Raw genomic sequence first — 13,969 nt, 5'->3', positions numbered from 1 at the left:
GACTTAACTTCTGAGGTCATCAGTCCCCTAGAACGTAGAAGTACTTAAAACTAACTAACCTAAGGATATCACACACATCCATGCCCGAGGCAGGATTCTAACCTGCGACGGTAGCGGTCGCGCGGTTCCAGACTGAAGCGCCTAGAACCGCTCGGCCACTCTAGCCGGCTACGAGTGTTCCTGTCAAAGGCTGCATAGATCTCATCTCCTAGTTAATCGATATTACAACTGTATATTGTATAAGCGCACGTTGACATTATGGTATTTCCTATATGGTGACCAGTATGTCAACCAGTTGGACGGCATCGCGATAGGAAGTCCTTCAGCTCCACCAACCGTTTTATGGAGGAATTAGAAGACATCGTTTTGGACACGGCTCCAGAAAAGCCAAGCAGCTTTTATAGTTACGTCGACGACCCTTTCATCATCTCTCCACACAACTGGAAGAATTCTCAGAACGACATTCACGACCACATTAGGTGTAGGATGAAAACAGGAAAGATGATGCATTGTCCTTCTTTGACGTCCTCGTTCGCCGGAAAACCAATGGACACCTCAGCCACAGTGTGTACACGGGTCGGTATCTGCCAGCTCGTAGCCACCACTATCCAGCACGAAAACGTGGCGTTCTGGACACCCTTGTCCGCTGTGCTAAAGTCCTCTCAGACGCTGAAAATCCGTCACTAGAACTAAGCCACCTTTAAAAAGTTTCCCGGGAAACGACTACAAACACCGCCAGGTATCACAGGCTATTTCTGGTGAGACACAGAGGAAAAATACCAGCCAAAAAGACGCCAAAAAACTAGTGGGAACCCCTTCCTGTGGCACAATTTTGGGAAAGATTATCTGGCTGCAGAAGAAACACATCATCTCATTAGCGTTCAGGCCCCCAGCAAAAATGCAGCGGGTGAGGCCTTTGAAGGACGACCTACATGTCAGAACGCCTGGAGTGTACAAAAGACCATCATGTCAGTGTGGGCGCTACTACATCGCTCAAACTGTACGCATTGTGGAGCAACGTGGGGCGCAATACGACAGTTGCTTACGCCTACGCTGTCATTGAAAAATCAGCAGTAAAATACAGAGAGTGAAATGTTATGTGCAACTTGTACAGATTACTAGACGCTATTTCTAATTGGGAAACATACTCACTGACGGTAGCCGAAGTAGAAAGTTTATCAAATGCAGACCGGCAATAATAGAAAAAGCGTTTCTCGGAATGAGAAACTTGGTAACGTCATATATAAACATAAATATAGAAAGTCTTTTCTGAAGGTGTTTATCTGGAGGTGTAGCCTTAAACGGAAATGAAATATGGACGATAAATAATTCAGACAAGCACAGAACATAATATTTTGAAATGTCTTGCTATGGAAAAATGCTGCAGATTATATTGGTATATCGGATAATGAATGAGGAGGTACCGAATCGAAATGGAAGGAAAGAAGTTTGTGGCACAACTTCACTAAACGAAGGGGTCGTTTGATATGAGGGAGTAATAAAGGGAAGTGATCTGAGGGCAAAAATGGTAGAGGGAGAAAAAGGCCCTAATGCAGTTAGTAGGCTCAGTTGGCTGCAGACAGAGATGAAGAAACTTAAACAGAATAGTCGAGGCTGAAGAGCTGCATCTAACCAGTCTTAGGACTGAAAACAGCAACAGCAACAACAACAACAACAACATGTACTTTATGATGTTCTGATGACTTCGCTTGAATTCTACAAAACGACCTGTAATGCCATTGAAGCTGTATAACTAGTTTTAACTATTGTCTTCGAAAGATTATTCCAATATTGCGTGTAGAAGCATACTGAGACAGGTTAACATTTTATGGCAGATATTTTCAAATTAGCCTATAACCATCTCACAGAATACCTTACATCTTTTTCTGTTTACACTAGGTGTCTCCTTTCCGTCGTATTCAGTGGTCTCACTAATTGGCTGTCTCACGGATTCACTCTACCAGTGTCTTGACAGCAGTCTACAGGAAACGTAGCGAGACTTGCCTTGATACCGCAATGAACAATTGTCCCCTAAGACCACGGACCAAAGATGAGGTTTAAGCTCCCAAGAACTTTCAAAATTTGTTTTCAGTACCATCAGACTCATCAAATCAACAACAGCTTAAAACTACGGAATTTGGAACTCGGCCATCTTGTTTAGAAGGATTCAGAGTCTCTAAATTCTGGATTTTTTTAATAGATACTACAATACAATTAAACGTTTTACAATTAGGTTTATTATATTGAGACTTACAGAACTTTATTTATTCCCCTATGGTTTGAACTAAGTTAACTGAACTACTTGGAAGTAAGGATTAGGGGACTGCATAGTTTCTCCCATTTGAATTTCTATTGAGGCACTCCAATATTAGAAACATATTCGCACTTGGACAGTTACATTGTGGGAAGTGTAAGGGGAAAAGCTTCCCGTGTGGAAAATGTAAATCTTTCTTATTATTCACAAAAGAAAGACATCCGGTACTTGCAAAAAATAGAGCTCTAACGCTTGTTACACACTGTGAAAGAAACAAAGTAACGGGTCTACTGCGAACGAAAATTAATAAGGTTCATTTATGCTGCTTTGATGCGAGTCGAGGTATTAAGAATTCGATATTTAGTGCTTTTTAAATATTAATCCCTGAACACAACGCTCATTGACTCCATTTACTAAAAAAAGAACGGTTATTTGGGCCTGAATGACAGGCACAAGATATTACAGAACAAACTCTAAAATGTAATAGTAATATAACAATGTTCTGACAAGAAGAATTGCGGTCCCCCATTCATATTTAGTAAAAATGTACTGATAACGTTAACTGCAGAGATATTTCCCTTCATTACACTCGGTTTTTAATATAATAGCTGGTGTTTCACATGCGTTTGTTTCTTTATATCCATTCTGCTCACATCTACAGCTCAGATCACATTCATTTTTGATCACAATTCAACATATTTTAGTTTTGGTTAATTGCAAATGCTGCTCTCCTCTACTCCTATAATTACTAGTTTCACAAATTATTTTATTGCTTCTAGGACGTTTACAGATACCCGATGACTGCACCGAAACAGTCTTCGGCTTGAAGACCGCAGCGACAACAACAACAGCACCCGACGGCTAAATAGGTAACTGCCAGAATAAAAGTGCAAAGGTTCGGCGATCAATCCTCAGTTAGTATTAGAATATTTTTCTCTCACTTTCTCTCTCTTTCACTTCTAACAATGGCTTTTATAGGTGAACAATGACAACTTGCTTCGAATGTGTCAAACTGTAGGCAACTCAAATCTGTTGTGGGAGAAGGACACGGATACATTGCCCCAAATAGGACCAGGCCTAGTAAAGCACTCTGGTGAACATTCAAACCAACAACCGGATTGAGGATAGCTTTATACTGAATTTCTTTTGAAAAAGAAAACTATACAGCCGGAGATCAGTCTGCTTCCATATCCGTACTTACTTCTTTCTTTTTACGGGATTTATAAATGTTTCCTTTCTTCTGCATTCGGTTCTACCAACACTTCTAACAGATTTTTGTTTTGTGGCTCTTGTATAATTTTTACATATTTGTGTAGCCTTAAGCCGAACTTCGTAATAAGTAATTAGCCACTTCAAGTATTTCTTACTGCGAACCGAATGGGAATGTCAGTTCGAACTTTATCGTTTGCTCTGTTTCCATTGCCTTTCTCCATACCCTTTTCTCTTTGACATAAAACAGTGATAATTTGAGACATCCTTTTTAGCATGACTCTGCACTCTTCAGGTTCATTAGAGCGTACCTTATTATCTGTGAGCGGGAAACGATATTCTAACACACATTCGTACATCTTTCTAGCGCGGTACTTAGTGAAAGCGAGGCAATACTTCGCCACAATCGAACTCCACATTAGCTGTATTTGCTCTGTTATGCTTTCGCACAGTTCTCCAAACTTGTCATGTTTTGTTGTCGACGATCGTCTGCGCTGTGTTGTGCAAATACCGACAAACGCAAAATGTAACTACTGTAATTTCTATCGGAAACGTGCATCCAGGTCAAAAGTTGCGCGTCTAGCAAACAGATACGAAGATATGTTAGTAAATGGTCTACTAACTGCGTCCTCCCCCCCTCCCCCCAACCTCCTTCACCAGTCACTCTCTCCAAGTCACCAACTGCGGAGGCTAAAGTGACACTGATATACAGGAAACTTTCTCCAGTACAGTAAGTAATACTGCTAATATTTCCATGTAGTTTCATGCTCCATTCATGATTTGTTCAGTTACTCGTAATGATGTGGAACGAGTCATTTTCCATTCACACTACACATTAATTTGTAGATGTGGCTACACACAAACCATTTACAAGGTTTTCTTTTATTTTTTAATGCAGACTTGAACTAGTAATTTATACCCATCACCTTTTACAGATTATAAAAATAGAAATTCTTCTGTGGAGTAGAAGGAGTTCTCAAGGAGAAACTTTTTCCGTTTTTTTTCGAATTTAACTTTTCTGCTTGAAAGACGTTTTATATCGTTGAGTAAGTGTTCAAAAATTTTGGTTCCAGCATTGTACACCCATTTTTGTACTAAAAACCACCTTGATGTGGAGTAATGAATGTCACTTTTTCTTCTGGTGTAGTAATTATGTACAGCAATATTCCTGGGAGTGAGACCATTCATAGAAAACCATCCAATAATACTTTAAAGAACGTTATTCACCATTTCTTCCAATGCTTTCTGTACTGTACGTTTCGCCTGATTACAATACTGATGTCATCCGCAAGAAGAGCTAGTTCTGCATGCTGTATAGTAGGCAGTAGGTCGTTTACGTACATGAAAAAACAGTAGTGAACCTAAAATTGAACCTTTTGGAACCCCATAAATGATTTCCCCCACCAGTAGTAGAATCTACCCTCCTTACATTGGCTGAATTATTAAGTACATCTTTCCGTATTCTTTTCGTTTGATAAGACCTTAAACATTGTTTGTCTTAGTTCCGTAAAACCTCTATTTACGTAAGAGAAGTTTGTGTTTCGCACAGAAAAATGCCTTAGATAGGTCACAGGGATACCAACAATTATTGCGAAGTCCAGTAGAACGTACAAGCAACATAAAAGAAGAAACAACACTGAAAAAAAGATTTAATTCTTTTCACTTTTAGGAATGCAGCTTTATGAAAGAGCATGTTGGATGAATCACACAATGGAAAACTAGTTCGAAAAATAAGTAATCAGGCACGTTATACTCTGAAACATCTGTGTCAGTCATGTCATTTATGTACATAGAATTACACAAGCAAAAAGTGCATTCTTTTGTTTGGATATGACCTTACCCATTGTTTTCGTCTCAATTCCGTAAAACCTCTATTTACCTAGGAGAAGTTTGTGTTTCGCTCAGAAAAATGCCTTAGATAACTCACAGGAAGTATGAACAATTAATGCGAACTCCAGTGACATGTATAAGTTCCATAAAAGAAGAAACAACACTGAAAAAAGATTTAATTCTATTCACTTTTAGGGAAGGAGCTTCATGAAAGAGTGTTTTGGATGAATCACAGAATGGAAAACTAGCTCGAAAATTAAGTAATCAGGGATGTTTGTCAGTTATGAAATTATGTAGACAGAATTGCACAAACAAAACGTGCATTCAGTAAAAAAAAAAAACGAAACATTAACCTAAAACAAAAGGAACAGATTACAAATTACGAAAAGGTTTCTTTACTTTGCAATGTGGCGTTTTATGACTGTGAGACATAGACTCTGAGGACTCAGGAAAGAAAGAACTTAATTTTGTTGACATGTGGTGTTATAGCCACATCCTCAATATCAAATGGGTTAATAAGGTCGCTAGTGTATAATTCCTTAAACTAATGGGAAAGAAAAGAGATTTATGGGGCACTACTGCAAAAAGAAGAGTTAATGTTATTGGTCATACCATGACGGAAAAAATCGCAGTACCAAAAAACAATTAATGTAGAGTAATGAAAGTTCGAGAAGATATTTGTCTAGGTAACATATTTAAGTTATTAACTTTTTAGTACCACACTTATATGCAACCGCAAGATAAGGCATTGCAAATATGAAATGCTGAGACATTAACAAGCGGAACAACCAGAATGTTGAATGCAAACGTGCATGCATTGTGTACCAGATGGTAGTTTGTGTGATGGAGAACCATGCCTGTTGTATTTGGTCGGTAAGTACAGGGACTCTTAATGCTGTTTGTAGATGACGCTGAAGTTGTCTTTCTGTGATGTTCCTTATGTGCTCGATTAGAGATACATCTGATGATCGAGGAGGCCAAGGCAACATGACGACACTCTGTAGGGCATTTAGAGTTACAATGGCGGTATGTGGGTCAGTGTTATTTTGTTGGAAAACATCCCTTGGAATGCTGTTCATTAATAGTAGCACAATATGTCGTATCACAAGATTGACGTACAAATTTAGAGTAAGGGCGCGTGAATAACCATGAGAGCGCTCCTGCTGTCATACGAAATTGCACCCCTGACCATAACTCCAGGTGTCAGTCCAGTGTGTCTAGCACACGGACAGGTCGGTTGCAGACCCTCAACTGCCCTCCGGTTAACCAATACACAGGCATCAGTGGCGCCGAGGCAAAACCAGCTTTCATTAGACAACACAACAGACCGCCCCGCTGCCGTCCTGTGAGCTCTCGCTTGACACCATTGAAGTCGCAAATGGCGGTGGTTTGCAGTCAGTGGAATGGACGTTACGAGGCCCCTGGCTCGGAACTGTGCTCAAAGTAACCGATTTGTGGCAGTTGGTTGTGTCACAGTGGTGACAACTGCTGCTCAAATTGCTGCTGCAGATGCAGTAACAAGCGCCAGAGCCATACACCGAACACGGTGGTTTTCTTATCGATAGTGCCACGTGGCCCTTCTAGCGACACTACATTCTCTGACCACCGTTGCCAGAATATTATGTACAGCGACTACATTCCTGCCAAATTATGTACAGTGGCTACATTTCTGTCAAGCCTCTCTTCAGCATCACTAAAGGAACACCCATCTTCTGGTAGCCCTGTTACTAGGCTTCGTTCAAACACAGTGAGGTGGGCTTTGTCAGTTGCAAGGCATTCTTGACTAACATCTACTTACTACGACCGCTCTCAAAGGTAAACTAATGCTCACGACCGTTACGGCGTCTGTTTGAAGTAAACTTGATTTACATCCTCATAGTTGTACTACTACTGCCAGCCTTACGCAACTGGAGCGGAAGTTGGTTTGATGCGGTCCGCCACTAATTCCTTTCCTGTGCTATCCTCTTCATCTCAGAGTAGCACTTGCAACCTACGTCCTCAATTATTTGCTTGACATATTCCAATCTCTGTCTTCCTCTACAGTTTTTGCTCTCTACAGCTCCCTCTAGTACCATGGAAGTCATTTCCTCATGTCTTAGCACATGTCCTATCATTCTGTCCCTTCTCCTTACCAGTGTATTCCACTTATTCCTTTCCTCTCCGATTCTGCGTAGAACCTCCTCATTCCTTACCTTATCAGTCCACCTAATATTCGACATTCGTCTATAGCACCACATATCAAATGCTTCGATTCTCTTCTGTTCCGGTTTTCCCACAGTCCATGTTTCACTGCCATACAATGCTGTACTCCAGACGTACACGCTAAGAAATTTCTTCCTCAAATTAAGGCCGGTATTTGATATTAGTAGACTTGTCTTGGCCAGAAATGCCTTTTTGCCATAGCGAGTATGCTTTTGATGTCCTCCTTGCTCCGTCCGTCATTGGTTATTTTACTGCCTAGGTAGCAGAATTCCGTAACTTCATTGACTTCGTGACCATCAGTCCTGATGTTAAGTTTCTCGCTGTTCTCTTTTCTACTACTTCTCATTACCTTCGTCTTTCTCCGATTTACTCTCAAACCATACTGTGTACTCATTAGACTGTTCATTCCGTTCAGCAGATCATTTAATTCTTCTTCACTTTCACTCAGGATAGCAATGTCATCAGCGAATCGTATCATTGATATCCTTTCACCTTGTATTTTAATTCCACTCCTGAACCTTTCTTTTATTTCCATCATTGCTTCCTCTATGTACAGATTGAAGAGTAGAGGCGAAAGGCAACTGCCTTGTCTTACACCCTTCTTAATACGAGCACTTCGTTCTTGATCGTCCACTCTTATTATTCCCTCTTGGTTGTTGTACATATTGTATATGACCCGTCTCTCCCTATAGCTTACCCCTACTTTTTTCAGAATCTTGAACAGCTTGCACCATTTTATATTGTCTAACGCTTTTTCCAGGTCGACAAATCCTATGAACGTGTCTTGATTTTTCTTTAGCTTTGCTTCCATTATTAGCCGTAACGTCAGAATTGCCTCTCTCGTGCCTTTACTTTTCCTAAAGCCAAACTGATCGTCACCTAGCGCATTCTCAATCTTCTTTTCCATTCTTCTGTATATTATTCTTGTAAGCAGCTTCGATGCATGAGCTGTTAAGCTGATTGTGCGATAATTCTCGCACTTGTCAGCTCTTGCCGTCTTCGGAATTGTGTGGATGATGCTTTTCCGAAAGTCAGATGGTATGTCGCCAGACTCATATATTCTACACACCAACGTGAATAGTCGTTCCCATAATGATTTTAGAAATTCTGATGGAATGTTATCTATCCCTTCTGCCTTATTTGACCGTAAGTCCTCCAAAGCTCTTTTAAATTCCGATTCTAATACTGGATCCCCTATCTCTTCTAAATCGACCCCTTTTTCTTCTTCTATCACATCAGACAAATCTTCACCTTCATAGAGGCTTTCAATGTATTCTTTCCACCTATCTGCTCTCTCCTCTGCATTTAACAGTGGAATTCCCGTTGCATTCTTAATGTTACCACCATTGCTTTTAATGTCACCAAATGTTGTTTTGACTTTCCTGTATGCTGAGTCTGTCCTTCCGACAATCATACCTTTTTCGATTTCTTCACATTTTTCCTGCAGCCATTGCGTCTTAGCTTCCCTGCACTTCCTATTTATTTCATTCCTCAGCGACTTGTATTTCTGTATTCCTGATTTTCGTGGAACATGTTCGTACTTCCTCCTTTCATCAATCAACTGAAGTATTTCTTCTGTTACCCATGGTTTCTTCGCAGCTACCTTCTTTGTACCTATGTTTTCCTTCCCAGCTTCTGTGATGGCCCTTTTGAGAGACGTCCATTCCTCTTCAACTGTGTAGCCTACTGCGCTATTCCTTATTGCTGTATCTATAGCGTTGGAGAACTTCAAACGTATCTCGTCATTCCTTAGAACTTCCGTATCCCACTTCTTAGAGTCTCCTAAAAACGGCAACAGCAGAGATATGTCAATTGAAACATAACTAGAGCAAGATTACGATTGAAGTAGTGAGATTAAGCTATAAAACAATCGGTTGTAACTCTTAACGGGCGAATAAAAAAGACTCAGAAACTCGTGAAGACTGGAGATGTGCCGGTGTCGATGTTGCTACCAGCCAGACCGCTGCAAACTGATCCTTGGATTGAGAACTTGAGGGAGGAGAGAAAATTTTCTAAAACACATGTTTCTCATGTTGTGTTTACAGAAAGGATACATGTAAATAAAAACAGTATGCACTGCATATGGTAGCAATTGTTGGCTGATACACACAGAAAAAGGAAGTTCAAAATACAAACACAAAATACAAACAATCACCACTCACAGATAAGGCCTTAGACCTCTTCTGACGCCGATTGCAGATGACTGCTAGGTCGAGGGGTGATATGTAATCATGAGACATGGGACTACCATGTCGCCAGTTCCTACCGCCGTTTTTACCATTAGATAGAAATGGAAAGGCCGTGTGGCAAGGGCCTCCCGTCGGGTAGACAGTTCGCCTGGTGCGAGTATTTCGAGTTGTCACCACTTCGGTGACCTGCGTGTCGATGGGGATGAAATGATGATGATAAGGACAACACAACACCCAGTCCCTGAGAGAAGAAAATCTCCGACCCAGCTGGGAATCGAACCCGGGCCGTTAGGTATGACATTCCGTTGCGCTGACCTCTCAGCAACCAGGGACGGACTGCCATTACATGAATCCTGATGGTGCTGCTGCTTCTTTATTCAAGCAGCTCCTCATGTGGCCTCACTAGATTGAGTGGCCCGCCTCCCAAACAGTCCTCTAACAGAAAAGAATGTGAGTAGGTACCGGGAAATGAACTGGACCTTACATCTGTAAAGCCACCAACGCTACTTTTTTATTTGTTTTTTCGACCTGTTTCTTCATCGTTTTCTCCTCAGTGGTAGTTTACGAATGTCACATGGCAGTTGTTCGAGTTCTACCGATGACAAATTTCACTCAGATTTCTTCATCTATCTACGTCGATACTCTGTAAATCATATTTAAGTGCCTGCCAGAGGGTTCATCGAACCACCTTCACAACTCTCTATTATTCCAATCTCGTATAGCGCGAAGAACGAACACCCATATCTATCCGTACGAGCTCTGATTTCCTTTATATTATCGTGGTGATCGTTTCTCCCCATATAGTTCGGCGTCAACAAAATATTTTTGCTTTCGAATGAGAAATTTGGTGATTGGAATTTCGAGAGAAGATTTCGTCGCAAAGAAAGACGCCTTTCTTTTAATGATGTCCAGCCCAAATCCTGTATCATTTCTGTGACAGTCTCTCCCATATTCTGCGATAATACAAAACGTCCTGCCCTTCTCTGAACTTTTTCGATGTACTCCGTCAGCCCTATCTGGTAAGGATCCCACACCGTGCAATAGTGTAGTGTAGGCAGTGGCCTCAGTAGATCTGTTACATTTTCCAAGTGTCCTGCCAATAAAACGCAGTCTTTGGTTAGCCTTCCCCACAACATTTTCTATGTGTTCCTTCCAATTTCAGTTGTTCGTAATTGTAATATCTAGATATTTAGTTGAATTTACGGCTTTTAGAGTAGACTGATTTATCGTGCAACCGAAGTTTAACGAATTCCTTTTACCACTCAAGTGGATGACCTCATATTTTTCGTTGTTTAGGGTCAACTGCCAATTTTCGCACCATTCTGATATCTTTTCTAAATCTTTTTGCAATTTGTTTTGGTCTTCTGATGACTTTATTAGTCGATAAATGACAGCGTCATCGGCAAACAACATAAGACGGCTACTCACATTGTCTCCTAAATCGTTTATATAGATTAGAAACAGCAAAGGGCCTATAACACTACCTTGGGAAACGCCAGAAATCACTTCTGTTTTACTCGATCACTTTCTGTCAGTTACTACGAACTGTGACCTGTCTGACAGGATTTCACAAATCCAGTCACATAACTGAAACGATATCCAATAAGCACGCAATTTGACTGCAAGCCGCTTATGTGGTACAGTGTCAAAAGCCTTCCGGAAATCCAGAAATACGGAAGCGATCTGAAATCCCTTGTCAGTAGCAGTCAACAATTTATATGAATAAAGAGCTAGTTGTGCTTCACAGGACCGAAGTTTCCTAACTCGTACTAGCTTTCTTGAATGTTGGTGTGACCTGTGCAACTTTCCAGTCTTTGGGTACGGATCTTTCGTCGAACGAACGGTTGTATATGATTGTTAAGTATGGAGCTAATGCATCAGCATACTCCGAAAGGAACCTAATTGGTAAACAGTCTGGACCAGAAGACTTGCTTTCATTAAGTGATTTAAGTTGCTTCACTACTCCGAGGATATTTACTTCTACGTTACTCATGTCTGCAGCTGTTCTCGATTCGAATACTGGAATACTTTGAGAAGGCATTTCGGAAGGCTGTGTTTAGTAACTCTACTTTGGCAGCAGTGTCTTTGATAGTATTTCCATTGTTATCACGCAGAGAAGGCATTAATTCTTTCTTGCCGCTAATATACTTCACATACGAGCAGAATCTCTTTGGATTTTCTGCCAGGTTTCGAGACAAAGTATTTATAATTATTGTTATTAATGTTGTTGTGACAGGCGAAACTACTTCCGTGCTGCCCCAAGTGTGGGTTCCTTGATTGCTCTGTGAGGTGGCACATCAAATTAGAACATATGAAATATTAGTTCATTTTATTGCATAAATGAATAGAAGATTTACTTAACTTTGCCACAGGAGTACTTGAAAAATTACAACCGTTATTTAATGTTTAACCATCACTTAATTCTCACATTAACGAACTGTTAGCTGGCAGTATGGTGTTCCACAGTTAAATGAATGAGTCCATTAGAAACTATAACTATAGCAATGGTCCTATATTACGATGTTGATTGCTGCAGCTCAGGTCTCGAACTGGGACAGAGCTCCTGCTTGGCCTCAGTATGAGGGCGCTGCTGGGCTGAGAGGGGAGGCGTGGTCTTCAGGGAATCCCTTCGTAAGTCAATATGGATGACAGCGAGCCCCAGATCAGTTGCAGCACTCCGCAGGAAGTGCGTCTTTTGAGCTTGGACTGATCAACACCGCAGACGCTGAAAGTGGTAGAACAGCTTTATTTACGACGTGTTTTAATAGCTGTGTGAGGATTCACATAAGCTCATAATTGCTGTTTGTGGTAGTTTACATTCTGATTACGTTGAAACAACGCCTCATTCGATGTCGCAGACAGCTGACAGTTTTTGCACTCGCTGTAAATTATATGAATACAGCGAGTTATCACATAAGGGTCGCCATCGAATCCCGTGGTCAGCATGACTTGTTACGGCTACTTCTGTTGAGCTCACACTTGGGTCGTTATCAGATGCATGAAGAGCTGTTTCCTCCAATAGTGGTGGTCTGGTCCCTCTAGGTTCTACCGACTCTCAAGTAGCAGACTGAAACGCTTAATACTTCCTAAGTCAATGAACAGTGGATTCAATCTTCCTCCGTCGGTGCTCCTTATTTCTACAAAACACGCCTGGAGAAATGTTGAATGGCTCGACCATTGCTCCTCATTTGTGCACGCTTCCATTGAGTTGTACCGTAAATAGAGTCCTACATGAGCACTTATTAAAAATTATGTACTGGCCAAGTCCCTAAAGATCAGTAACACCAAGAAGCGAGTCGGATGCAACATAAGCAATGACGTGAGTCAAATGCAACATTCTCTTCTAAGAAACGGAACACAAAGCACTGTACTAAACTTAATAAATACAACTTAGCCTGACGCAGCTGTGAGGGCTATTTGTATATTTCACATAGTATGCTGCCACGTTAAGTTCTGTGTATTTCCCACAATCAGTCTATACTCTAAGGGAAAAAAAAGAAAGAAAAAGAAAGAAAGAAAAGAAAACATACGCAATACGAAGGAATTATCCAGATGGGGAGCAAATCGTTAGATGTCACGTACATTTACAGACAAATAAACGCTTACAATTTCCGAAAAACGTGATGATTTATTCAAGAGAAAGATTTTCACAAACTGAACAAATCAATAACGCGATGATAGCAATTATTCGGCTTTGCATTGATTGATAGAATTGTTGTATGTCCCCCTGAGGGAAACCACTCCAAATTCCATAAAATCTTGGTAAACGTTAATATATGGTACACTGACATTACAGTGTGTTTGAATTCCAGAAAAATGTTTGCCTCTGGCGAATTGTGGGTAACTGGATGTGATCCATCTTACAATAGGTAGCTAATACGAGAGTTGGAACTTAGAAAGTGTCAACTATTTATCCACAACCAATACAAAAGAGTTACTTTTTTGCACCTGTTACTGTCCTTCAAAGTAGTCACCAGCGTTGTGTAGAATCCGTTGCCAGCGATGTGGAAGGCATAGTACACCGTTAGCAGAGTCAGTTCTGTTGATGATGCGAATGGAGCAGTTTACTGCCTGTCGAATCTCTGGAACAGTTCTGAAGCGAATGCCACGAAGTGGTTCCTTCATCTTCGGAATCAAATCAGAGTCTGGGGAGTATGGTGGATGATGGTACAGTACTTCCCAGTCCCATCGACCGAACAGAGCAGCCACAGCTTGCGCTGTATGCGCCAACGTATTGTCGTGCTAAAGGATGGGTGGACTGCGCAGAAAGTACCGCCGCTTCTTT

This window comes from Schistocerca gregaria, chromosome 7 (genome assembly GCF_023897955.1).
Source record: "Schistocerca gregaria isolate iqSchGreg1 chromosome 7, iqSchGreg1.2, whole genome shotgun sequence".
Lineage (NCBI taxonomy): Eukaryota > Metazoa > Arthropoda > Insecta > Orthoptera > Acrididae > Schistocerca > Schistocerca gregaria.
This window is presented reverse-complemented; position numbering follows the sequence as displayed.